At 41.9% G+C, this 25,563-nt stretch overlaps 1 protein-coding gene across 23 annotated transcripts in view; it reads left to right on the forward strand.

The window, feature by feature from the left end:
• Positions 1–25,563, forward strand: part of RyR (Ryanodine receptor) — a 1,962,175-nt gene that overhangs the window by 87,267 nt on the left and 1,849,345 nt on the right. Inside the window, exon 1 of one of the 23 annotated variants that reach the window (XM_067773073.1) lies at positions 7,313–7,596. The exons of the other annotated variants lie outside the window; for them this stretch is intronic. The gene's annotated coding sequence lies outside the window, so the exon portion shown is untranslated. Of the gene's footprint in view, positions 1–7,312; positions 7,597–25,563 lie in introns of those variants that run through there. 23 annotated transcript variants of the gene reach the window in all.

Here is a 25,563-nt window from a genome sequence, read left to right on the forward strand (position 1 = left end):
TTTTCGGCTTCAATTCTAGATGGTTTTCGGGGTCCCGTCAGGGTCATTTCGGGACTATTAGGGGTTACAATTGAGGACCTTTTCGGCATCATTTCCGGATAGTTTTCGGGATCTGTACGGGAACCCATCGGGGTAATTTCGGGACTATTTAGGGATCATTTGGGGACCCTTTAGGGGTTATTTCATGACTTTTTCTGTATTATTTGGGGATCATAATGAAGTGGTGAAGTGACGAAATATAAATCGATCGACACAGTTACAGATGAAGATCAAATAGTGAATTATCCAATTGAATTTCTAAGCTCGTTAGAACCACCTGCAATTCCTGCGTATATATTAAATTTGAAAACTGCCTCACCAATCATGCTTCTTCGGAATTTAGACCGACCAAAATTTGCAATGGGACCAGACTTTGCGTTAAGAAATTAATGCCGAATGTAATCGAAGCAACAATAATCAGCGGTAAAAGCAAAGGTGAAGATGTGCTCATACCACGGATCCCAATGATTCCTACATATTTGCCATTCAACTTTAAACTCTTACAGTTGCCTGTACGCCTTGCTTTTGCAATTACAATCAACAAAGGACAATCGGATGTAACCGAACATTACATACTCAGCTGAGAGCTTTGAAGACAAAATAAGGGAAAATCAATATTTAGCAAAATGAACCTAGAGTAAACCTGGAATGTGTTTGTATGACATGTGTATTAAATGAAAGGTGTTAATGATTATTCAAAACGTAGTGGGCCTTAGTTCTATAGGTGGACGCCTTTTCGAGATATAGCAATAAGGTTGGACCAGGGGTGACTCTAGAATGTGTTTGTACGATATGGGTATCAAATTAAAAGTATTAATGAGGGTTTTAAAAGGGAGTAGCCCTTAGTTGTATATGTGAAGGCGTTTTCGAGATATCGACCAAAATGTGGACCAGGGTGACCCAGAACATCTTCTGTCGGGTTCCGCTAATTTATTTATATATGTCATACCACGAACAGTATTCCTGAGAAGATTTCAAGGGCTTTTGAATTCGCCCTGCAGAACTTTTTTATTTTCTGCTACTTAATATGGTAGGTGTCACACCCATTTTACAAAGTTTTTTCTAAAGTTATATTTTGCGTCAATAAACCAATCCAATTACCATGTTTCATCTCTTTTTTCATATTTGGTACAAAATTATGGCAATTTTTTCATTTTTCGTAAGTTTCGATATCGGAAAAGTGGGCGTGGTCATAGTCGGATTTCGGCCATATTTTATACAAAGATAAAGTGACTTCAGATAAGTACGTGAACTAAGTTTAGTTAAGATATATCGTTTTTTGCGCAAGTTATCGTGTATAAAAACTGGGCGTGGCTTCAACCGATTTCGGCCATTTTTACAGAAAACAGTTATCGTCATATTATCTATGTCCCTACCACACATAACAAGGATTGGTAAATTTTTGTTCGACTTATGGCATTAAAAGTATTCTAGACGAATTAAATGAAAAAGGGCGGAGTTACGCCCATTTTGAAATTTTCTTTTATCTTTGTATTTTGTTGCACCATATCATTACTGGTGTCGAATGTTGACATAATTTACTTTTAACCTGTAAAGATATAAAATTTTTTGTTAAAATTTGACTTTAAAAAATTTGTTTTAACAGTGGGCGTCTTCGTCATCCGATTTCGCTAATTTTTATTTAGCACACATATAGTAATAGGAGTAACGTGCCTACCAAATTTCATCATGATATCTTCAACGACTGTCAAATTACAGCTTGCAAAACTTTTAAATTACCTTCTTTTAAAAGTGGGCGGTGCCACGCCCATTGTCCAAAGTTTTTCAAATTTTCTATTTTGCGTCATAAGTTCAACGCACCTACCAAGTTTCATCGCTTTATCCCTCTTTGGTAATGAATTATCGCACTTTTTCGGTTTTTCGAAATTTGCGATATCTAAAGAGTGGGCGTGGTTGTAATCCGATTCCGTTCATTGCGCCCAGGAACCTACATACCAAATTTCATCAAGATTCCTCAAAATTTACTCAAGTTATCGTGTTTACATACGGACGGATAGACGGACGGACATGGCTAAAAGAATTTCTTTTTTCACGCAGATCATTTTGTAGAAGTCTATATCTATCTCGATTAGTTTATGCCGTTACGGATTGCCGTTATGCGAACAAAGTTAATATTCTCTGTGAGCTCTGCTCAGCTGAGTATAAAAATAACGCAACATTCATTCGATCTCGGGCGTTACAACGTACGCCGGGTAAAGCTGGTCACGCGCATAGGACCACAAATATCCGAGTAGACAAGCTCTGAACATTTTTTAGTGTAAATTATATTATTACTTTTAAATGATGCAACTTTTATCTTGCACTATGCACAGGTGATTCGCGACAATCCGTCTGCTACACAAACATCCATACCACGCACCATATTTCGTTTTGATAGAGCGAACAAATCTTTGTAATTTAAATGCCCGAATCGGCAATACCAAATTTTGCTTTTATCACCTTCTAATGCGGATAAATCACGCTCTCGTCTCGTTTCCGAGGTTACACTAAATATACCAGCCACCATATTTTAAGCAATCTTTTCCACAATTATCGACCACAACTGCCAAGCTTTTACCGAATTGAACGCTATACTCATTACTAATTATTTTTTTGCTAAGCGATAAAATATTAGAATGCAAGTCTGGAACAAAAAGAATGCGAAGAGTAATATCAAAATGTGCCGATTTTACAAACACATCGCCTACGCCTTGCGCTATTACTCTCTCACCACTAGCTAATAATATTCGATATTTCGGCACAAGTGATAGGATGCACCGCTATCCAAAATCCAAAGATTGTTGTTGGTACTCAAAACCTCCTCACATGCACTCATGTCTTTTGTTTGTTGTTGTTGTTGTCCACATCCAATAGGTGTGACTGATCACAAATTGTCATGAATATCCTCTAACGGGAGTCGCAGGAAACTTGCGGTTTTAAGAGGGGTGGACCATAGTGAGAGGAGTGTTAGAGGCGTTGGTTCCACAATACAGTTGAAGAGATGGTTGGTGTCATGTGGGGACACGTTACAAACAGGACATATGTTTTGTATGTCGGGGTTGATTCTGGATAGGTAAGAGTTTAACCTGTTACAGTATCCAGATCGAAGTTGAGACTCGCGTTTCCCTAGGGAGTGTGCGTTCCTCTTCTGCAAGTTTAGGGTATTGTTCTTTGAGTACGTGATTCACTGGGCAATTCCCGGCACAGAGGTCCGACGCCTGTTTGTGGAGTTCACTGAGGACCTGCTTGTAGTTTTTAGCTACATACGGCTGTGTTCTCAGGTGTCATATTTCCTCATAACGCTTAGATAGATAGATAGATAGATATATAGATATAGTGAGGTTAAGCACTGAGACCTATTGGTCTATTGTGCCCACATAATGCTTACGGAGATGACTCCTTAAGCCCCTGGGCGGTGTTGGCTCTTCAATCAGATGTCTGTTGGGATGCCCAAGTTTCTGGGTATTAAACAGGAACTGTTTGGTTAGAATTTCATTTCTCTCCTTAATGGGGAGTATTCTCGCGTCATTATGTTGATGGTGTTCTGGGGACATAAGAAGACAACCCTTGGCGGTTCTCAGGGCAGTATTTTGCCAGGCCTGTAGATTCTTCCAGTGAGTAGTCTTTAGGCTAGGCGACCATATCGGAGACGCGTGGCATGCAATCGGCTGGCTAATTGCTTTGTAAGTGGTAATGAGCGTTTCTTTATCTTTACCCTTAAGTTCTGCCAGCAAGAAATTTGAGGATTTTATTGCGGTTCTGGATTTTCGGTACAATTACGGCTGCATGTTCATGCCTGTGCCCCGATGCTTCTTAAATAATTTCTGGGGTATACTCGCCGTGTCCAGGGTTCTGTACAATAAATTTATACGTTGGGGCCTTTTTCCAAGTCGCATAATTCACTTTATTTAACTTACTTAACGATTTACAACAAAATTAAGTCTAAAAACTTCATATCAATTCATTAACTCGCTTTATTAGTGTTGGGCGTTGGCGTGAACTGCTTGGTAACCCGGTCCCGTTAACGTGTCTACTGGCGTGCTTGCTTGCGTTAATATTACTAGGCTATTCGTGTGTCTAACGGTCCACCCGGTCCCGTTAGCGCATGCTTATGGGATGCCTTGATGGCGTGCCTACGCTGGCGTTCGTCGCTGCGTTGGCTGTCGTGCTAGGTATTCGGTCGCTGAGGGCGCTCTGCTGTCGCTAACGCTATTACTGCGCTGGCGGTCGTGATTAATATGTTGTCGCTGATGAGCGCTCTATTGTCGTTGGCGCTGTCGTGGCGCCATCTGTCGTGATTTGCATTTGGTCACTGATGACGCTTGATTATGACGGGTATGCGGCTGCTGGGGACGCTCGTTGATGACGCTTTGACGCTGGCGTCGCGGTTAGTATTTAGTCACTGAGGACGCTTGATCAAAAGGATATGCGATCACTGAGGACACTCGGTTATGTTGAGTATGCAGCCACTGGGGACGCTGTTGATGACGCTTTAACGCTGACGTCGCGGTTAGTATTTAGTCACAGAGGAAGCTTGGTTATGATGTGTATGCGGTCACTGAGGACGCTTGGTTATGATGAGTATGCGTCCATTGGGGACGCTCGCTGATGACGCTGGCATCACGGTTAGTATTTAGTCACTGAGGACGCTTAATTAAAAGGATATGCGGTTATTGAGGACGCTCGTTGACGACGTTTTGTGGACGTTGATGCTTTGCAGATCGACGATGGCTCGGTAGCGATTATGGGTCGCTTCACGGTCGGCTGTGATGAGTCAGCGGAGCGCAGCCTTAAGCGTTTAATGAGCGGGGAAAACCACAGCACTCACGTACGGCTCAGTCTGCGTCTACGTCGGGTGGTGATGCCTCGCACTGGTAAAACCCTATCTACGAGCTTTCACCGTCCGTCCGTAGATCCATTAATGATCACAATGCCGGGCTATACCTTTTGCAGAACGACGATGCGGGTCGCCTCGCGGTCGACTGTGATGAGTCGGCGGAGCGCAGCCTAAAGCGTTTAATGAGCGGGGAAAAACCACAACACTCACGTACGGCTCAGTCTGCGTCTACGTCGGGTGGTGATGTCTCGCACTGGTCAAACCCAATCTGCGAGCTATGACCGTCCGTCCGTAGATCCTTTTGCTGACGTGGTTGCTGGTGCGGTTGACTTCGTCGGCGTCGATGGCTCTGTTGCTGCCGTGGCTGACTGCGTTGGTGGTGGCGGAACGGCGGTGGGTAACCTAAAGCTTGGTTTGGCTCAGTTTGCGTCTAACCTGAGTAATGATATCTCGCACTGGTCAAACCCCATCTATGAGCTATCACTCTTCAGCTTAGAACTGTTCACTACCACGGCTCCGTTCTGACTGACGGTGTTCTTGTTGCTATTATAGACGATGCGTTGATGATTTTTGTTGTGTTTGATGACATGTTGGGATCATGATGTTATGGTCGGTCGTGTGTCGGTAGAAGCTGTCGTTGATGTTGTCGTATGACTTGGGTATCTTGCTGTTTAATGTTGCGGTTGCAGTTGGTATGGCCGAGTCTATTGCTTTGTATATTTGTGTGTTTGACTTGATGTCAGCATGATATGTGTATTGTGTGAGCGTGTTGCTTGCTTCGTTCAGCCTGATGTTGCGGTAATAATTTTGTATGTTTCTGGCTTCGCTCAGACTTATGTTGCCATGAAAATGTTGTGTGGGCCAAACTTATCGTCAATATATGGTCCTAGCAGCCCCCCCCCCCCCCCCCCCCCACTTCGGAGGTCGAAGGCGCCCTCGTTCCTCTCGTATGTGAGCTATATTTCGGTATATTAATTTTTATAGATTTTTATAGATTCTCATCTTTGTTGGTTGTTTGGAAATAATTCCTAGGTTTGCGTTTGCGTTTATCGTTGTTCCGTGCTCTCATGGGCGCTAGCTCTCTTGTAGCATTAATTCATTCAGTCATGCTTGCGCTTCCCATCGAGCTGAATATATGTATCTACGCAGTTCATATTTTTTACACTTAGTATGTAAGTATGTAATAATGTAAATATGTATGTAGGTAGCTCAAAAGAATTAATTAGAATAATTTTATATAAATACTAAGCTAACTTCGCAAATGAAGACAATGATTGTTTGGTCAACAACCCGGAAACCAGTATTACTTTTTATTTACTATATGGCGATCCTGCACAGCTCTGCTTAATAAAAAGCAGACTGCTATTTAAAAAGCAGTCTGCTAAACATATTTAGCAGGAATGGTTTAGCCGTCATTATTTTATATCAAGCAGGATAGGACTTACTATATGGCGAACCTGCCAATTCAAGTATTGTCAGCAGAGTGCTATTTTGAAGCCGACTGCTAAACTCTTGAAAGGATCCTGCCAGATCTGCTTGATAACAAGCAGACTGCTATATAATGAGCAGTCTGCTAAAATAATAAGCAAGACTAATATTTTTTATTCGTTGCGAACCTAGTAAGAGGCAGCAATATGCTGAACCTCTGAGGAATGTAGAAATTTCAACAAATTGGAAAATTTACGCAATCCAAAACTTACTTCCACAATATCGAGAAGTGTGGACAAACCAACTTAAGTGTTTCGGAAAATATACTACCGAGCATAATAATAATCGCAGAAAAACCACCATCAAAAGCAAAAATGTTAATACGGACAAAACAAAGGAATTATTGACGTGTTCTCGAGCGAACATATATCATAACTGCGGGAATACCGGCAATCATAACCAAGTGTAATACAAACCAGCAACATCTGCGAATGGCAGCGTGCAGCATAATCAAGTGGAATAAATCCAGACTCGCCAAAAATTAATTAACTTCATAATTAAAAAACAGAACAATTCCGGCAGCCTCACGGCTGCCCAACCTGCTTAGGAAAACATTTTTTTTTAATTTGTGATGTTTTTTTTTTTCAAGGAAATAATTGCTGCTAATAAATTTTTTTTCAATCATTTTGGTTAGAAAAAAAACATATTTTTTTGAAAAAGATATTTTTTTAAATAAAAAAAATGGAAATAAGAATAATTAATTGGAACTAACTACGATGAAAAATAGAATAGATCTAAGGAAAGAACTAAAATGCTTAGGCAGATTATATAAAAATGAAAACAAAAAGGGGTTTAATAGCATAAAAAAAAATAGAAATTAATTTTTAAATTCCAATAATTTTGTAAAGAGCATCAAACGGATGCACACGCACACAAATACAAAACAGGGTAAATGTGGAGGAATATAAGTGGCACAATAAGAAGGGAAAACAAATTTACTGAAATATTGGGGAGCAAAAGCAAAACAAGAATCACAACGTGTATTTTGGTAAAAGTCTACGAAGAACAAGAAGAGACAGCACAACAAAAGTAAAAAAAAATCGTTGAATAAAAGGTAACGGAAAATACCCCTTTATTGACACTGACACAACGACATCGACAACGGCAACTAAAACTACATCATCGTCACCACCCCAGCAAAATTTTTGCTTACCTAGAATCGGATTTGTAATCCAAAGAATGTTGTGGAACACATTACCAACCTCATGAAACCACCGATTATATTAACACAGGTATGTCATTAGGCGAAAGCGCTTGCCTTTGTATTACTAAGAAGGCTTTTTGTAATGCGAGTTTAGATGCTATGTTATAATGCCTTCCTACTTTGTAGCTAAAAGCGCTTCCTGAACGTATTCCAAATGAAGCGCTGATTAATTGCATTACTTTAAAGCGCTTTTGTAATGCGTCGACAGACCCCCCTATGCAACCCATTCCTTTTTTGTATCTAAAAGCACTTCCTTAACATATTCCAAATTAAGATTTAAAAAGCTGATTAAATGCATTACTTGAAAGCGGGTTTGTAATGCGTTGCTAAATAACATTACGTAACCCATTTTTATTTGTTTAATTTCATTTGTTTTGTATTAGTTTAAAATAAAATATATAAAAAGTAATTACATAAACATTTTTGGTAATTTTTATAGCCTTATGCGTTTACGTTATGTTAATAATAATGAGCTTAAAGACCGCGGTTAAATAAAACACAATGTTTAAAATTTCATTGGTTTTTTTAATTTGTCAATATTTCGGCTTCAGTCTGAAGCCATCTTCAGGACTGTAAGTAAACACAAATGTATAAAAAGGGGGCATTCATTTCAGATACATGGTCATTAAAATTTACGTTATGCAACTAGGTATACATATAAACGAGACACAACTTACACTTGTGGTTATTCTTTATCGACTGATCATATGTTCGGAAAACAAAAGTAAAATAAACATCAAAAATGTATACAATTTTAAAGTACAGTAAGTGTAAACTAAAATATGCACAAACAAATATATAGGGATACAAACAATAGAACAACGAATATGTCGTCATCCAACATTATGATTTGTTGATCCCAAGTATGCTGCTAGCGGAATAATTTCTGTACGCTGCTTTCTTTCATGTGCGCCGTGAGACTTGCATTTTGTGTTGTTGCTTAAGCAAAAAATTGCGATATGCATATGCGCATTGGTCTGTGTCACTTTTAAAATTAATTCTCTTATCATTAGACGTGTTCATAATGTGGAGCATTTCCATGGTGAAGCGCTTATTATATTGTTTCTCTATGTCCAATATAGTAACATTCTGGAAATCGGGATAGTGGCCCGTATCCTTACAGTGGGCCGTTAAGGCCATTTTATTTTCCGAAGCGTTGTTCCTAAGTTTAATATTGGATTTATGGCCGGAAATCCTTGTCTTTAATTTTAATTTTGTTGTCCCCACATATACCTTCTCGCATAAGTGAGACCCGTCACCGTTGCATGGGATTCTGTATATTAGGTTGGATTTCTCATCCTTTGGAATTCTGTCCTTTGTATTACTGTAAATTTGTTTCAATGTATTGTTGTATGTGAACGCTTTTTTTGACATTTTATTTGTCATATAAATCCGATCTCTTGATTCTCTCTGCTATTCTTGGGACATAGGTTATCGCTTTGTATATTTTGTTATTTGATTCTTCGGGTTTACGTTCATTACGTGCTCTGATATAGAAATTTCGGACCAGTTTATTGACCAAGCTACTTGGAAACTCATTATCCCCTAGAGTTTTTTTGATGATCGTGATATTCTTCTTGTGGTACATTCTGTCGCTTATAGTAAGTACCCATCTTATGAAGCTTTTGGCGGTATTTATTATTGTACTTTTTTCGTGTTTTGAATAATAGTTAATTAGTCTTCCCGAAGCTGTGGGTTTTCTGTACCAGTCAATATATAATTTGTTGTTTCTCCTATTGATTAACGTGCCCAAGTACGGTAGTTGACCATCTTTATCAACCTCTATTGTAAATTTAATGCTTCTGCTGTAGCTGTTGAGTTCAGTGAGAATGTTTCCAATTTTTTCAGTTTTTACAATGGCAAATAAGTCATCTACATACTTTGTAAGTAGGCGTGGTTTGCTAGTAGTTTCATTTTCGAATCTTGTTAGCAGCTCCTCCATGACAATATCAGCTATGACTGGGGAGGCTGGTGAGCCCATGGGCATTCCTGTACGTTGTTCGTATATTTTTTCATTGTATTTAAAATATCGATTCTCTTTTATGCAAAATTTCACCATTGTGATAAATAGTTCCCTTGTTAAGGATGTATATTCTTTTATGTTTTCCCACTTTGCGGATATGATTTCAATGGCTAAATCTACCGAAATGCTTGGGAACAAGGAGACTACGTCCAAGGAAACAAGGCTTTCATCATCATAAATATATGTGCCATTGACCTTACTTTTAAATTCTGTTGAGTCATCGACATTATATTTAGAAGAACAAGTGATATTTTTGAGTATTCTCACGACATATTTACAGAGGTTGTATGACGGGGAGTTGATAGATGAACAAATAGGTCGGAGTGGTATACCTTCTTTATGAATTTTTGATAATCCATAGATTCTGGGAGTAATAGCATTTTTACACAGTAGCTTGTTCTTTTCTTAGATATCTATGGCACCGCTGTTGAACATCCTTTGAACAATCTCAATGTTTTTGTCTTGTAGCTTGTTCGTCGGATCGCGTTTTAAAACTCTGTAGGTAGAGATGTCGTTCACCAGTGTCTGAATCTTTGAATCGTATTCGTTTTTGTCTATCACCACTGTAGCGTTGCCCTTGTCGGCATTGAGTACAAGTAATTGTTTGTTGTGTTTGAGGAACCGTTTTGTCTCTTCCAGTATTTTGCGTGTGAATTTGTCTCGTGTGGAAATCGTATTGTGTTCACATACAACAATACATAGAAACAAATTTACAGTAATACAAAGGACAGAATTCCAAAGGATGAGAAATCCAACCTAATATACAGAATCCCATGCAACGGTGGACGGGTCTCACTTATGCGAGAAGGTATATGTGGGGACAACAAAATTAAAATTAAAGACAAGGATTTCCGGCCATAAGTCCAATATTAAACTTAGGAACAACGCTTCGGAAAATAAAACGGCCTTAACGGCCCACTGTAAGGATACGGGCCACTATCCCGATTTCCAGAATGTTACTATATTGGACATAGAGAAACAATATAATAAGCGCTTCACCATGGAAATGCTCCACATTATGAACACGCCTAATGATAAGAGAATTAATTTTAAAAGTGACACAGACCAATGCGCATATGCATATCGCAATTTATTGCTTAAGCAAAAACACAAAATGCAAGTCTCACGGCGCACATGAAAGAAAGCAGCGTACAGAAATTATTCCGCCAGCAGCATACTTGGGATCAACAAATCATAATGTTGGATGACGACGTTGTTTTATTGTTTGTATCCCTATATATTTGTTTGTGCATATTTTAGTTTACACTTACTGTACTTTAAAATTGTATACATTTTTGATGTTTATTTTACTTTTGTTTTCCGAACATATGATCAGTCGATATAGAATAACCACAAGTGTAAGTTGTGTCTCGTTTATATATATATACCTAGTTGCATAACGTAAAATTTTAATGACCATGAATCTGAAATGAATGCCCCCTTTTTATACATTTGTGTTTACTTACAGTCCTGAAGATGGCTTCAGACTGAAGCCGAAATATTGACAAATTAAAAAACCAATGAAATTTTAAACATTGTGTTTTATTTAACCACGGCCTTTAAGCTCATTATTATTAACATAACGTAATTACATAAAGTTATTAAAACTAAAGCGAACACATATGTATTTAAGTAAATATTTGCATACATTTTTTAATTTGCCTTATTTTCTAAACATATTTTTTTGAAGTGTTTATTTTTGACACACCGCAGTCCATGTCGTAGGTCCTTAAGAAATCTGTAAATGTTTTTCCATCCACAATTGTCGCATCTAAAGTGATAAGAAAGTTAAGCAAAAATAAATACTTTGTTTAGTTTTGTGCCGTATAATAGTCAATATTACCAAAAAGTATTTCGAGCAGTTTCGGGAAATTGCGCAGCCTTTTCTTGGAGTTCTTTTCATCCACATTATATTGTAGAACAACCTCGGTCGCAATTATTCTCTCCACATTTTTACTCCACCCTCCAGGTATAATCAGCTTTTTTCAAACTGACAATCTGTAAATATAAAGACAAAATTAAAATCCTCATATGAAAGAAACACAAAGAAACTGTTTTTAAAGTGTGAAATTAAAACTCTTACCATTGCAGCTCTGTTGTCTTCAGTTATTTCCTTCTCAAACTGGATGAGTTCCTCCTTGGACTTTAAAGGAAACCTTTGAGAATATGTTGGTTGACCTGCTGCAGTTTTCAGAAGAACAGATTTTAACAACTGAGTGCATGTTTCGACAGATGGACTGAACTCCAAAAACAACTGCCCAAGTTTACACTTTAAACTGATTTTTTGACGATGATGCAAATTATGCCTTGCATCATCCACAATAGAAAAATCACTTTCGGAAAATGTAGCACTTATAGCTTCAAGTTTTTCACATAAAATAGATTTCTCCTTCTTCACAAGGCGTTTTATATGTCTTTTACTGTACATTTTGTTTAAAAATCACCTTAAATTAAATTAAATTCATAAAATTGTCAAACGCGTGAGTTACGACCGCAAACTTTGTTCGAATTATGTATACAAAAAATGTAGAAAATGACGAAGCCAGAAGATGCAATGAGAATATTTTTTGCTTGTTCACATCTTTTCCGCATTACTTGGAAGCATTTATGTATTGCAATACAGCAATTCTTACCAGTAATTTATAAGGTAATCGGAATATAAAGAAAATTAACTGTTTTTTTAAATAAAAAAAGGCATATGAAATTTTTTTCGTTTGTTCGCTTCATTTGTGCTTTACTCAGAAGCGCCTCTGTAATGCAATGCGGCAGTTCTAGCTGGTAATGTAAACGGTCATCAGAAACTAAATCTTGATTACATTGGCACCCGTTACGTAATCTATGCTAGGAGAAGTGGTTGCTGAAAATTTTGCTGGGACCATCATCATCATCATCACACATACATAAGTATACAATTATAAGCCCGCCGGTTTGTATGCCTGGGCCAAGAAATGTAAGCACTTTTGTAGAATATCTTGAGTAGATATGTCGAAAGCTCAAATCATTTGAAATGTTAAGGCGCAGTATTGTAGTCTGCCCTAAAGAATTTCCATGATTTCAGTCATGGTGCTCAAAGCCAAGCTTACGGCTTTCTGTGTTTTATGCAAACTAAGAGCAATTCTTTTGCATGCGGTTCAAGCAGCTCACTACTTCCGATCGCTTGCGGCCAAGTTTCCGCTGGTTAGCCGCTAAACATCCGTTTAGCGGTGAGCTAATGTGAGAAAGCGACAACATGGCTGGGCCACTCTGACATAATCGGTTTAAGGGCTAGCCGGGGGGAGATCTCATCGGCAGCGTCTGTACACCTCTAGGTGCGGCTGCAAGCGGGCGTCTGTCTTGGAGCAAGCGCCTCGCTATATAAACGTGCAAGTAATATTTTCACCCCCGCTGAGCGGGTTGTGCGCTGGGCTTGGAACCCGCAACGTAAAATCATACTCCAATGAAATATAACAACAAGCCTCGGATAAATACACTCTCTATTGATGACGACCATGGCAACTGCTTGAAGGAAAATTAATTGAGGGCATGCACCTGTAACGTCCGCTCCCTGAATAGGATTGGTGCAGATGCCCCGCTGGTTGATGTTCTCGTCAAAGCAAAATCTGACATCACCGCCTTCCAAGAAATGCGTTGGACGAAGCAAGGAAGAAAGAAGATCAAAAATTGTGACTTCTATTGGAGTGGCCATACGAATAAGCGCAGTTTCGGCTTCGGATTCGTGGTGGGAGAGAGACTTTGTCGCCAAGTTCTGGCGTTCACACCTGTGGACGAACGTCTCGCCGCTATCCGAATACAAGCAAAATTTTTTAATATATCATTCATCTTCGCCCATGCGCCGACAGAGGAGAAAGGCGATGAGGTGAAAGACACTTTTTATGAACAATTAGAACGCACATACGAGCGCTGCCCCCGTCATAATATAAAAGTCGTGCTTGGTGACTTTAACGCCAGAGTGGGCAAAGAAGGTGTTTTTGGCCCTACAGTCGGAAAGTTCAGCACACACAATGAAACTTCTCCTAACGGACTGAGGCTGATTGACTTTGCCGGTGCTCGGAACATGGTCATATCCAGCACGAGGTTTATGCATAAAAAGATACATCAAGCTACATGGCTGTCTCCTGATCGAAATACTCGCAATCAGATCGATCACGTTGTGATAGACCGACGGCGTGCCTCCAGTGTTTTAGATGTGCGCACAATCCGAGGACCTAACATCGACTCGGCCCATTATCTCGTTGCAGCCAAAATACGCACCCGCCTCAGCGTGGCTAAAACCAAGGAACAAAAAACAAATAAAGCTAGACGTCAAAAAGCTTCAATCACAGCAGACTGCCAATGATTTCGCAACTCGACTCTCACACCTGCTCTCTGAGAGCACAACTCATCCTGAAGGAATACAGGAGCAGTGGGAGCATATCTCCAAAGCACTTCGTACTGCCGCCGAGGAAAAAATTGGTTACCGGCGGCCACGAAAAAACAACTGGTATGATGAAGAATGCCGCGTTGCAACCGAAAGAAAAGACGCTGCCTACAGGGCTACGTTAAAAGTGAGCGCGAAAAGAGGAGTGTGTGAACGCTATCGTGAGTTGAAAAGGGAAGCGAGACGCCTTTTCAGGAGAAAAAAGCAGAAGCAGAAAGGCGCGAGTTCGAGGAGATTGAGCTGCTAGCCACCAGGAATAACACCCGAAAATTTTACCAAAAAATACGGCGACAGACGGAAGGTTTTAGGACCGGGGCAAACTCCTGTGGGAACGAAAACGGTGGCCTTGTATTATGGAGGGAACACTTCTCTGCCCTCCATCTCCTCTATGTAGGCAGCAGTTCATCGCGCAGAGAAGAAGAACCCGATCCCGCAATCGATGATGACGGAATATATGTCCCCCCGCCCGATTATGACGAAGTTAGAATAGCAATAACTAGATTGAAAAACAACAAGGCCATGGGCGCTGATAGATTACCTGCGGAGCTATTCAAGTACGGCGGCGAGGAGTTGGTAAGGCGCATGCAGCAGCTTCTTAGCAAAATATGGGCGGACGAGTGCATGCCCGACGGTTGGAATCTAAGTGTTCTTTGCCCAGTCCATAAGAAGGGGGATACTGCAAAATGCACCAACTATCGTGGAATCAGCCTTCTTAGTATCGCATATAAGGTCCTTTCAAGTGTACTGTGCGAAAGATTGAATCCTACCGTGAACCGGCTGATTGGAGCTTATCAGTGTGGCTTCAGACCTGGTAAATCTACCATCGACCAGATTTTTACAATGTGCCAAATCTTTGGAAAAACCCGTGAAAAGGGGATCGACACACATCACCTCTTCGTCGATTCTAAAGCCGCCTTCGACAGCACGAAAAGGAGCTACCTATATGCCGCTATGCCTGAATTCGGTTTCCCCGCAAAACTTATACGGCTGTGCAAAATGACGTTGAGCAACACCATCAGCTCAGTCAGAATTGGGAAGGACCTCTCCGAGCCGTTCGAGATTAAACGAGGTTTCAGACAGGGTGACCCCCTATCGTGCGATTTCTTTAATTTGATGCTGGAGAAAATTATACTAGCTGCAGAACTTAACCGCACTGGAACAATATTCTATAAAAGCGTGCAATTACTGGCATATGCTGATGACATATATCATCGGCTTAAACACCCGCGCTGTTAGTTTTGCTTACTCCAAACTGGAAAAAGAAGCGGTAAAGATGGGTTTGATTGTGAATGAGGACAAAACGAAGTACCTGCTGTCATCGAGAAAAGAGTCAGCGCATACGCGCCTGTGACGGACTTATTCCTGCTGAGGTATGCCCAGTCCGTCCAGGGTTCCTATATTTGATGGGAGAACCTATTCCGATGATAATAAATAGACAAAGGAGTTCTGAAAAACGTTATAAAGTTTATTTAAAAAATTCAATGCCCTTAAGAGCTACTCCTATTCTTTGTCCCTGTCTAAATAAGAGTAGCTGAGGTAGAACCCCTCTGCTAGCTCTCCGTCAGTTGGAGTAGAAACCTCCTACTGAATATAAAATAATTCACGAAATGAAGTAGAAACCTTCAGGCCGTGTTGGTCAGTGGTAGAAGCCCACTGACTCGTATGCCTATCTCCTAGCTTCTGATCTTACAAGCTAATTTGCCGCCCTTATATACGATTTTGTACGCCGGTGGACAGTTATTTCCTAAAAACAATTCATTGTAATAATTCCTCAGTTATAAAATTATGTAGGACTGCACGCAGGCAGTCAGTAATTTTACAACAACAATTATAAAAGTTGGAAATACAAAAATCGAATTATAGTTTAACGCTACTTTCGCTGTATTCTATTGGTACATACATACGCTTACATGCTAACACGCGTTTTCCCTCTTCCCTTTATCATACATATGGTGGTACATCGGTATATATACATATATGCATATTTTCGATCATGTATGACGATCCGCTATCCCGGCATTTCATATACCAATTTTAGGGAGCCCTAATATACATAGCGAACAATGTGCCAAATCTCGTACGTACGCTTGTTGTATGCCTGCCGTGTTTTCCAGTCTTTGCTTTACCTATCGAATTCGATCATTTGTGTTTATGCGTATGTTCGCTGTCACTTGGTTTTGATGGTGCGTTGGCCTCGTTTGATGCTTTCGGCTTCTGCTTAGAGCGTGCGTTGGTGTGTCGTATGCTTGTACGTAAGTATGTAGAGAAAAGTCCCAATTAGTAGCAGCGCTTAGTTTGGCGACTTTTACTGCTGATCTTTGTTTATCCAAATTATTATGTATGTTGTATTTGTGGCTGAGTGCATTGGATGCGCAAAGGGTTGGTTGACCGGCATAATTTTATGTTTTGTGCGTTTCCATTTTCCTTCCAAATGTTTTAGTGTATGTTAGGGTGACCTATATTTGAACCTTATGTGGGCGAAAAATGTTAATATTTTGCTTGCGTGCAAAAGTACGCAAGTCTGGTTTATCCTTCAATTTAGTAAATAATAATTCAATATGCAACCGCATGTATGTGTTTTGACGTGTAATTCATAAAGATATAATTCATGTTATAAAAATGTACAAATGTTAAATTCGGAGTTAAGTTCAATCATTGTATAACATTTAAAAAATGAGAAAATAGATATATGTTGTGAGAGTACAAAACCCTCGGTTTTGGGGTCCTCACACTCCCCCCTCACCTACCGCAGCGAAGCTTACGGTCACCGTGCCGGTGCGTGTGATCCGTACTCAGAAGCAGTGCTTGCCCACACTGCGTCGGAAGGATTGTCGGGTACGTCGCTCTGGTTGGTCCAGGTGCCTTTATATTTCTTCTACGAGTGCCTGGGGTAGTGGGTCAATGCCGGATTGGTTGTCCCAGCATGTCGGTGGGTTGGTCTGGGCTTCGTTCAGCCAGCGCCTTATCTCCCTTGCGTAACTGCATGCGTCGTAGTGGTTGATTCGAAGTCCGGGTACTTCTTGAAATGAAATTTCTTCGTGTATGATTTGATACTGTTGCGGTTGGGCGTGTATGTTACTACCGATTTGATTCGAGTTGCAGTAGAATCTCACGTAATAGTCCGTTATTCCGGAGTTGTCTCTGGGTGTGTGTTCATTTAGGGCTGCTATAGCAAACTGCCTTCCTAGGTGTAATCTTGCTACAGGTATCGGTCCTTTGGCGATCTGTACTTGGGTTCCTCGAGCGACCTGTACCTGATTTTCTGGAACTGTTCGTGCCTGATTCTCCGTATTGTTTTGCACTTGAGCGTCTTTATATACCATCAGTTGTTGGCTCGGACTTTGGTCCTCTTCGTGTTGTCTCTCGGTCTCCTCGCTGACTCGTGTGAGCGTACCACAGATGGCTACCTCGCTGTTCTCTCTCTGTTGTTGTACCTCGGGGATATTGTTTGTTGTTCGATTGGACGATGTTGACGGGATTTGATCTTCACTAGCGTTCTTCTTGTTACCCTGTTCATTCCTTTGCTTTATGGATTCATTGTTGTCGGCGGCGTCGGTTGCGAAGTATGCTTTCAGCTCACTTAAGTGGGCTGTCCTCCTCCTTCCTCTGAAAACTTTGTCTAGCTCTACGATCACTGGTGATACAAAGTTCGTTACCCGATGGGGTCCACTGTACCTGGGCGCTAGTTTGGCTGCAAAGTTATCCACCGCTTTTGAGAGCTGATGCTCCTTTACCAGCACTAGGTCGCCTATAGCCGGTCGCCATTGCCTTCTTCTTAAATTATAATGCTTTGCTTGCTCCGCTGATGCCCGCTCTTGCTTCCGTCGTACCATCTCGAATATCTCCTTCATCTTCATTGATTTCTCGGCTGGATTAGCTACTCTCTCACCTGTACCGAATGTATGCTCGTCGTAAAGGCTATTGGGAATCCTTGGTTCTCTGCCTTGTACTACATATGCTGGACTGTACCCTGTCGATTCGCATACGCTTGTGTTTAATGCGAGTGTTATCTCTGGTATCAGCTCGTCCCATGTTATCTGCTCATTCCCTGAAAACTGTGCTATCATCCTCTTGATGTTGCGGTTCGCTCTTTCTGTCGGATTCTCCTGCGGTGTGTATGGTGCTGTCAGCTGGTGTTTTACGCCAAGCTCCTCCAAATACTTCTTAAAACGATTGCTCACGAACTGCGCTCCGTTGTCTGTGATTAATACCTTTGGAATGCCAAATCGTGCCAAAATTCTCTCTCTAAATCCTCGTACTACGCTTTCTGTTGTTGCCTTTCTAATTGCCATTATCTCCACCAATTTTGAAAATCTGTCAACGAAAACTAATGCCATTGTATTACCATGTTTTGAGCGTGGCATTGGACCAACAAAGTCTGCACACACTGTTGCCCACGGTTCTTCTGGAATTTTAGTTAACATCTTACCCGCGGCCTGTTGTTGACTAGGTTTGTATACCTGACATCCATGACATTGCTGTACGTATTTCCTTACGTCTCTGAACATTCCGGGCCAGTAATATCGTGTCGTCGCTCGTGAAATAGATTTTCGAATGCCCATATGTCCTGCGCTTGGTGTGTCATGAATTTCCGCCAGCACTCTGCGTCGCTGTGAGGTCGGTACACATAGCTTCCACGGTACTGCGTCTTCACCATCAACTTGACTCTCTATTCTCCTGTAGAGCTTTCCGTCCTCGATCACATAGTCTGGGAATTTCTCCGTAGCCTTTCTTACCTCTGTAATCTTCGCGTTTAGCCACTTGCACTCGTCTTTGCCTTGCTCTACTGTCAACGTAGTTAGTTGCTCGTCCATCGGCTGTCTCGAAAGTGCATCTGCCACCACGTTTAGCTTTCCTTTCTGGTACTGTACGTCGAATGAGTATTGTTGTAGTTCTAGTGCCCATCTAGCAATCCGTCCCGTCGGACTGTCTATTGCGTTTAACCATTTTAGAGCTAGGTGGTCTGTGATTACCGTGAACGTGTATCCCTCTAGGTAGGTTCTCATCTTCCTTATCGCCCACACTTTTGCCAAACATTCTTTCTCTGTCGGGGAATAATTTGTTTCTGCCTTGTTAAGTCGACGACTCGCATAAGCAATCACTCGTTCTTCGCTGTCTGATCCTTGGGTGAGCACTGCTCCGAAGCCAAAATCGCTTGCATCCGTCTGTAGGCAAAACTTCTTCGAAAAATCTGGGCAAGCTAGTACAGGTGCTTGGGTGAGTGCGGCTTTTAATGCTTCGAATGCCGACTGCTGCTCTTCCGACCACTTCCACTTCCTTCCTTTCTTTAGCATTGACGTCAACGGGTGTGAAACTTGTGAAAAGTCTGAGACGAATCTCCTGTACCACGATACCACTCCTAGGAATCTCCGTAGTTCACGTAAATTGTTTGGCGGTGTCAACTCTTTGATGGCTGCTATCTTGTCCGGGTCCGTGTGAATGCCTTCCTCGCTAACGACATGACCTAGATACTTTAAACTTTTCTTAAAAAACTCACATTTTTCCGGGTTTATCTTAAGGTTTGCTCTTCGCAGTCGTTGAAATACTTCCGCCAGGTGTCTTATGTGTTCTTCCAATGTTTTGCTCGTAATGATGATGTCATCTAGATATGCGAATGCGTAGGGTTCCAACTCTGGTCCTATAACGTGATCGAGTGCCCTCTGAAAAGTTGCTGGGGCTGAGTGTAGACCGAACGGCATTACTTTCCTTTGATATAGCCCACGTCCGGGTACAGTGAATGCGGTGTATTGTTTGCTGTTTTCTTCCATGGGGATTTGCCAATACCCATTTTTTAAATCGAGGCTGCTGATAAACCGAGCACTTCTCAATCTGTCCAGGATGTGTTGGATATGGGGTAACGGGTATGCGTCTGGTACTGACCTTGCGTTTAGTTGGCGGTAATCTACGCACAGTCTCCACTTACCATTTTTCTTCCTTGCCAAAACTATTAGTGCGCTGTGCGGGCTTCTAGAAGGTTCGATGCAACCTTTCTCGATAAGCTCATCGATTTCCTTATTAATAATCTCTTGCATCTTGGGATTCTTCGGGTAATATCTTTGTTTTATGGGGCGGTCGTCTCTCATCACTATCTTGTGCGTGGCCACGTTGGATACACCTGACATTTCCTGGAACATCTGTAATTCTTTGTTGAGAAATTTACTCACCGACTCGTCTGTGTTCGCAACTTTTAGGCTGTTATCTTTGTGACTACTTTCATTTCTACTTTCGACCATTGTTGTACAAGTGACCGCATCCTCCTCCTGATTGTTTGTGTTCAAGGTTACCGTTTGTTCTCCGCATCTCATCTCCATGTTCACCTTCGCTAGGTAATCCGTTCCAAGCACCACTTCGTCGACTAGTCCTGGTAGGATTAGCATTTCATTTTGCAGCACTTGGTTACTCATTCCCACTTCAACATCTACCGCTTCTATGATCGTCTTCGGTTTGCCATCTCCCAGTATCACTCGTGTTTCTATCGCCTTGAATATACCTGTCTTCAGCCTTCTTGCCATTGTTCCACTCACAAAGCTTCGCGTCGCCCCTGTATCGATTGCTGCTACTACCTCTTCGCCATTCACCGTAATATTCGCCAAGATCCGGCCCTTTGTATGTCTTAACGTGTTTAGTTTTCCCGAGGTTGCGTTTGGGGAGACCCCACTCCTCGGTGCCAATGAGGTCTCTGGCCGTTTCCCTGCTTTCGTCTACAACAGTTTCGTGTGAGTATACCTACTTTTCCGCATGTCCAGCAGAATTCGATGCGAGGGCTACGGCAACCGTATGCGACATGGCCGCCTCCTCCACATCGTCTGCACGCCGTGCTTGTATCGATGTATCTTGGTGCCGGGTCTGATTTCTGGGATGGTTGTATCTCTGTCTGCTGTTCCCGCTCCTCCGCCTGTATATATTGGTAACGTTCTTCTGGGCGCCTTGGTACAAATGGTCTTGCCGTTGGTCGCATCGGATCTCTGTCAGGGGTAATATTTTTATAATCTTCTACCAAACTTAACAATTCTTCCAGGCTGCTGATCTCGCCCCTTTTAACATACAGCTGGATTTCTCTGCAGGAGTTCCTGTATATGCGGTTTAGCCTTTTGTCTTCGGTGTAGTTGGCATGTCGCATCAGCCCTTGTAGTGCTAGCTCATAATCCTTGAACTTCTCTCCTGGTCTTTGCATGCGTGCTCGTATCTCGTCGTCCACCTGTTCAAAATATCTGGAGCTGAGGAAAAATTTTAGGAAGTCTTTCTTGAATGAGTCCCACTATTTCCAACTCCGGTTGTTATTTCGGTACCAAACCTACGCTTTGTCTTTGAGTAGCTCCGGCAATGCTCTTGGTATCGAGTTGACGTTTATTTCGTATCCTTCTGCCAGTTCTTCCACGCGTTCTATGAACCCTAGAGGATCCTTGCCCCCGTCGTATTTCAAGCCCCATTTTCTTACCCGATCCATAGTGGTTGCGTATGTGCCTGGTTGTTGCATCGTATATCGTTGTTTTGACTTGGTTTCCGTATGTCGCTGTTACCTTCCTTTGAACATCCTTTATGTAAAACCTTGTTGATTTCCTTGATCTTCCTTAAGTCTGCTTGGGTGCCATATGTGTTTTTATTTATAAGCCTGCTCGGGCGCCATATGTGACGGACTTATTCCTGCTGAGGTATGCCCAGTCTGTCCAGTGTTCCTATATATATTTGATGGGAGAACCTATTCCGATGAAAATAAATAGACAAAGGAGTTCTGAAAAACGTTATAAAGTTTATTTAAAAAATTCAATGCCCTTAAGAGCTACTCCTATTCTTTGTCCCTGTCTAAATAAGAGTAGCTGAGGTAGAACCCCTCTGCTAGCTCTCCGTCAGTTGGAGTAGAAACCTCCTACTGAATATAAAATAATTCACGAAATGAAGTAGAAACCTTCAGGTCGTGTTGGTCAGTGGTAGAAGCCCACTGACTCGTATGCCTATCTCCTAGCTTCTGATCTTACAAGCTAATTTGCCGCCCTTATATACGATTTTGTACGCCGGTGGACAGTTATTTCCTAAAAACAATTCATTGTAATAATTCCTCAGTTATAAAATTATGTAGGACTGCACGCAGGCAGTCAGTAATTTTACAACAACAATTATAAAAGTTGGAAATACAAAAATCGAATTCTAGTTTAACGCTACTTTCGCTGTATTCTATTGGTACATACATACGCTTACATGCTAACACGCGTTTTCCCTCTTCCCTTTATCATACATATGGTGGTACATCGGTATATATACATATATGCATATTTTCGATCATGTATGACGATCCGCTATCCCGGCATTTCATATACCAATTTTAGGGAGCCCTAATATACATAGCGAACAATGTGCCAAATCTCGTACGTACGCTTGTTGTATGCCTGCCGTGTTTTCCAGTCTTTGCTTTACCTATCGAATTCGATCATTTGTGTTTATGCGTATGTTCGCTGTCACTTGGTTTTGATGGTGCGTTGGCCTCGTTTGATGCTTTCGGCTTCTGCTTAGGGCGTGCGTTGGTGTGTCGTATGCTTGTACGTAAGTATGTAGAGAAAAGTCCCAATTAGTAGCAGCGCTTATTATGTATGTTGTATTTGTGGCTGAGTGCATTGGATGCGCAAAGGGTTGGTTGACCGGCATAATTTTATGTTTTGTGCGTTTCCATTTTCCTTCCAAATGTTTTAGTGTATGTTAGGGTGACCTATATTTGAACCTTATGTGGGCGAAAAATGTTAATATTTTGCTTGCGTGCAAAAGTACGCAAGTCTGGTTTATCCTTCAATTTAGTAAATAATAATTCAATATGCAACCGCATGTATGTGTTTTGACGTGTAATTCATAAAGATATAATTCATGTTATAAAAATGTACAAATGTTAAATTCGGAGTTAAGTTCAATCATTGTATAACATTTAAAAAATGAGAAAATAGATATATGTTGTGAGAGTACAAAACCCTCGGTTTTGGGGTCCTCACACTCCCCCCTCACCTACCGCAGCGAAGCTTACGGTCACCGTGCCGGTGCGTGTGATCCGTACTCAGAAGCAGTGCTTGCCCACACTGCGTCGGAAGGATTGTCGGGTACGTCGCTCTGGTTGGTCCAGGTGCCTTTATATTTCTTCTACGAGTGCCTGGGGTAGTGGGTCAATGCCGGATTGGTTGTCCCAGCATGTCGGTGGGTTGGTCTGGGCTTCGTTCAGCCAGCGCCTTATCTCCCTTGCGATACTGCATGCGTCGTAGTGGTTGATTCGAAGTCCGGGTACTTCTTGAAATGAAATTTCTTCGTGTATGATTTGATACTGTTGCGGTTGGGCGTGTATGTTACTACCGATTTGATTCGAGTTGCAGTAGAATCTCACGTAATAGTCCGTTATTCCGGAGTTGTCTCTGGGTGTGTGTTCATTTAGGGCTGCTATAGCAAACTGCCTTCCTAGGTGTAATCTTGCTACAGGTATCGGTCCTTTGGCGATCTGTACTTGGGTTCCTCGAGCGACCTGTACCTGATTTTCTGGAAATGTTCGTGCCTGATTCTCCGTATTGTTTTGCACTTGAGCGTCTTTATATACCATCAGTTGTTGGCTCGGACTTTGGTCCTCTTCGTGTTGTCTCTCGGTCTCCTCGCTGACTCGTGTGAGCGTACCACAGATGGCTACCTCGCTGTTCTCTCTCTGTTGTTGTACCTCGGGGATATTGTTTGTTGTTCGATTGGACGATGTTGACGGGATTTGATCTTCACTAGCGTTCTTCTTGTTACCCTGTTCATTCCTTTGCTTTATGGATTCATTGTTGTCGGCGGCGTCGGTTGCGAAGTATGCTTTCAGCTCACTTAAGTGGGCTGTCCTCCTCCTTCCTCTGAAAACTTTGTCTAGCTCTACGATCACTGGTGATACAAAGTTCGTTACCCGATGGGGTCCACTGTACCTGGGCGCTAGTTTGGCTGCAAAGTTATCCACCGCTTTTGAGAGCTGATGCTCCTTTACCAGCACTAGGTCGCCTATAGCCGGTCGCCATTGCCTTCTTCTTAAATTATAATGCTTTGCTTGCTCCGCTGATGCCCGCTCTTGCTTCTGTCGTACCATCTCGAATATCTCCTTCATCTTCATTGATTTCTCGGCTGGATTAGCTACTCTCTCACCTGTACCGAATGTATGCTCGTCGTAAAGGCTATTGGGAATCCTTGGTTCTCTGCCTTGTACTACATATGCTGGACTGTACCCTGTCGATTCGCATACGCTTGTGTTTAATGCGAGTGTTATCTCTGGTATCAGCTCGTCCCATGTTATCTGCTCATTCCCTGAAAACTGTGCTATCATCCTCTTGATGTTGCGGTTCGCTCTTTCTGTCGGATTCTCCTGCGGTGTGTATGGTGCTGTCAGCTGGTGTTTTACGCCAAGCTCCTCCAAATACTTCTTAAAACGATTGCTCACGAACTGCGCTCCGTTGTCTGTGATTAATACCTTTGGAATGCCAAATCGTGCCAAAATTCTCTCTCTAAATCCTCGTACTACGCTTTCTGTTGTTGCCTTTCTAATTGCCATTATCTCCACCAATTTTGAAAATCTGTCAACGAAAACTAATGCCATTGTATTACCATGTTTTGAGCGTGGCATTGGACCAACAAAGTCTGCACACACTGTTGCCCACGGTTCTTCTGGAATTTTAGTTAACATCTTACCCGCGGCCTGTTGTTGACTAGGTTTGTATACCTGACATCCATGACATTGCTGTACGTATTTCCTTACGTCTCTGAACATTCCGGGCCAGTAATATCGTGTCGTCGCTCGTGAAATAGATTTTCGAATGCCCATATGTCCTGCGCTTGGTGTGTCATGAATTTCCGCCAGCACTCTGCGTCGCTGTGAGGTCGGTACACATAGCTTCCACGGTACTGCGTCTTCACCATCAACTTGACTCTCTATTCTCCTGTAGAGCTTTCCGTCCTCGATCACATAGTCTGGGAATTTCTCCGGAGCCTTTCTTACCTCTGTAATCTTCGCGTTTAGCCACTTGCACTCGTCTTTGCCTTGCTCTACTGTCAACGTAGTTAGTTGCTCGTCCATCGGCTGTCTCGAAAGTGCATCTGCCACCACGTTTAGCTTTCCTTTCTGGTACTGTACGTCGAATGAGTATTGTTGTAGTTCTAGTGCCCATCTAGCAATCCGTCCCGTCGGACTGTCTATTGCGTTTAACCATTTTAGAGCTAGGTGGTCTGTGATTACCGTGAACGTGTATCCCTCTAGGTAGGGTCTCATCTTCCTTATCGCCCACACTTTTGCCAAACATTCTTTCTCTGTCGGGGAATAATTTGTTTCTGCCTTGTTAAGTCGACGACTCGCATAAGCAATCACTCGTTCTTCGCTGTCTGATCCTTGGGTGAGCACTGCTCCGAAGCCAAAATCGCTTGCATCCGTCTGTAGGCAAAACTTCTTCGAAAAATCTGGGCAAGCTAGTACAGGTGCTTGGGTGAGTGCGGCTTTTAATGCTTCGAATGCCGACTGCTGCTCTTCCGACCACTTCCACTTCCTTCCTTTCTTTAGCATTGACGTCAACGGGTGT

The sequence above is a fragment of the Eurosta solidaginis genome, chromosome 3 (assembly GCF_040869045.1).
Source record: "Eurosta solidaginis isolate ZX-2024a chromosome 3, ASM4086904v1, whole genome shotgun sequence".
In the NCBI taxonomy this organism is placed as follows: domain Eukaryota; kingdom Metazoa; phylum Arthropoda; class Insecta; order Diptera; family Tephritidae; genus Eurosta; species Eurosta solidaginis.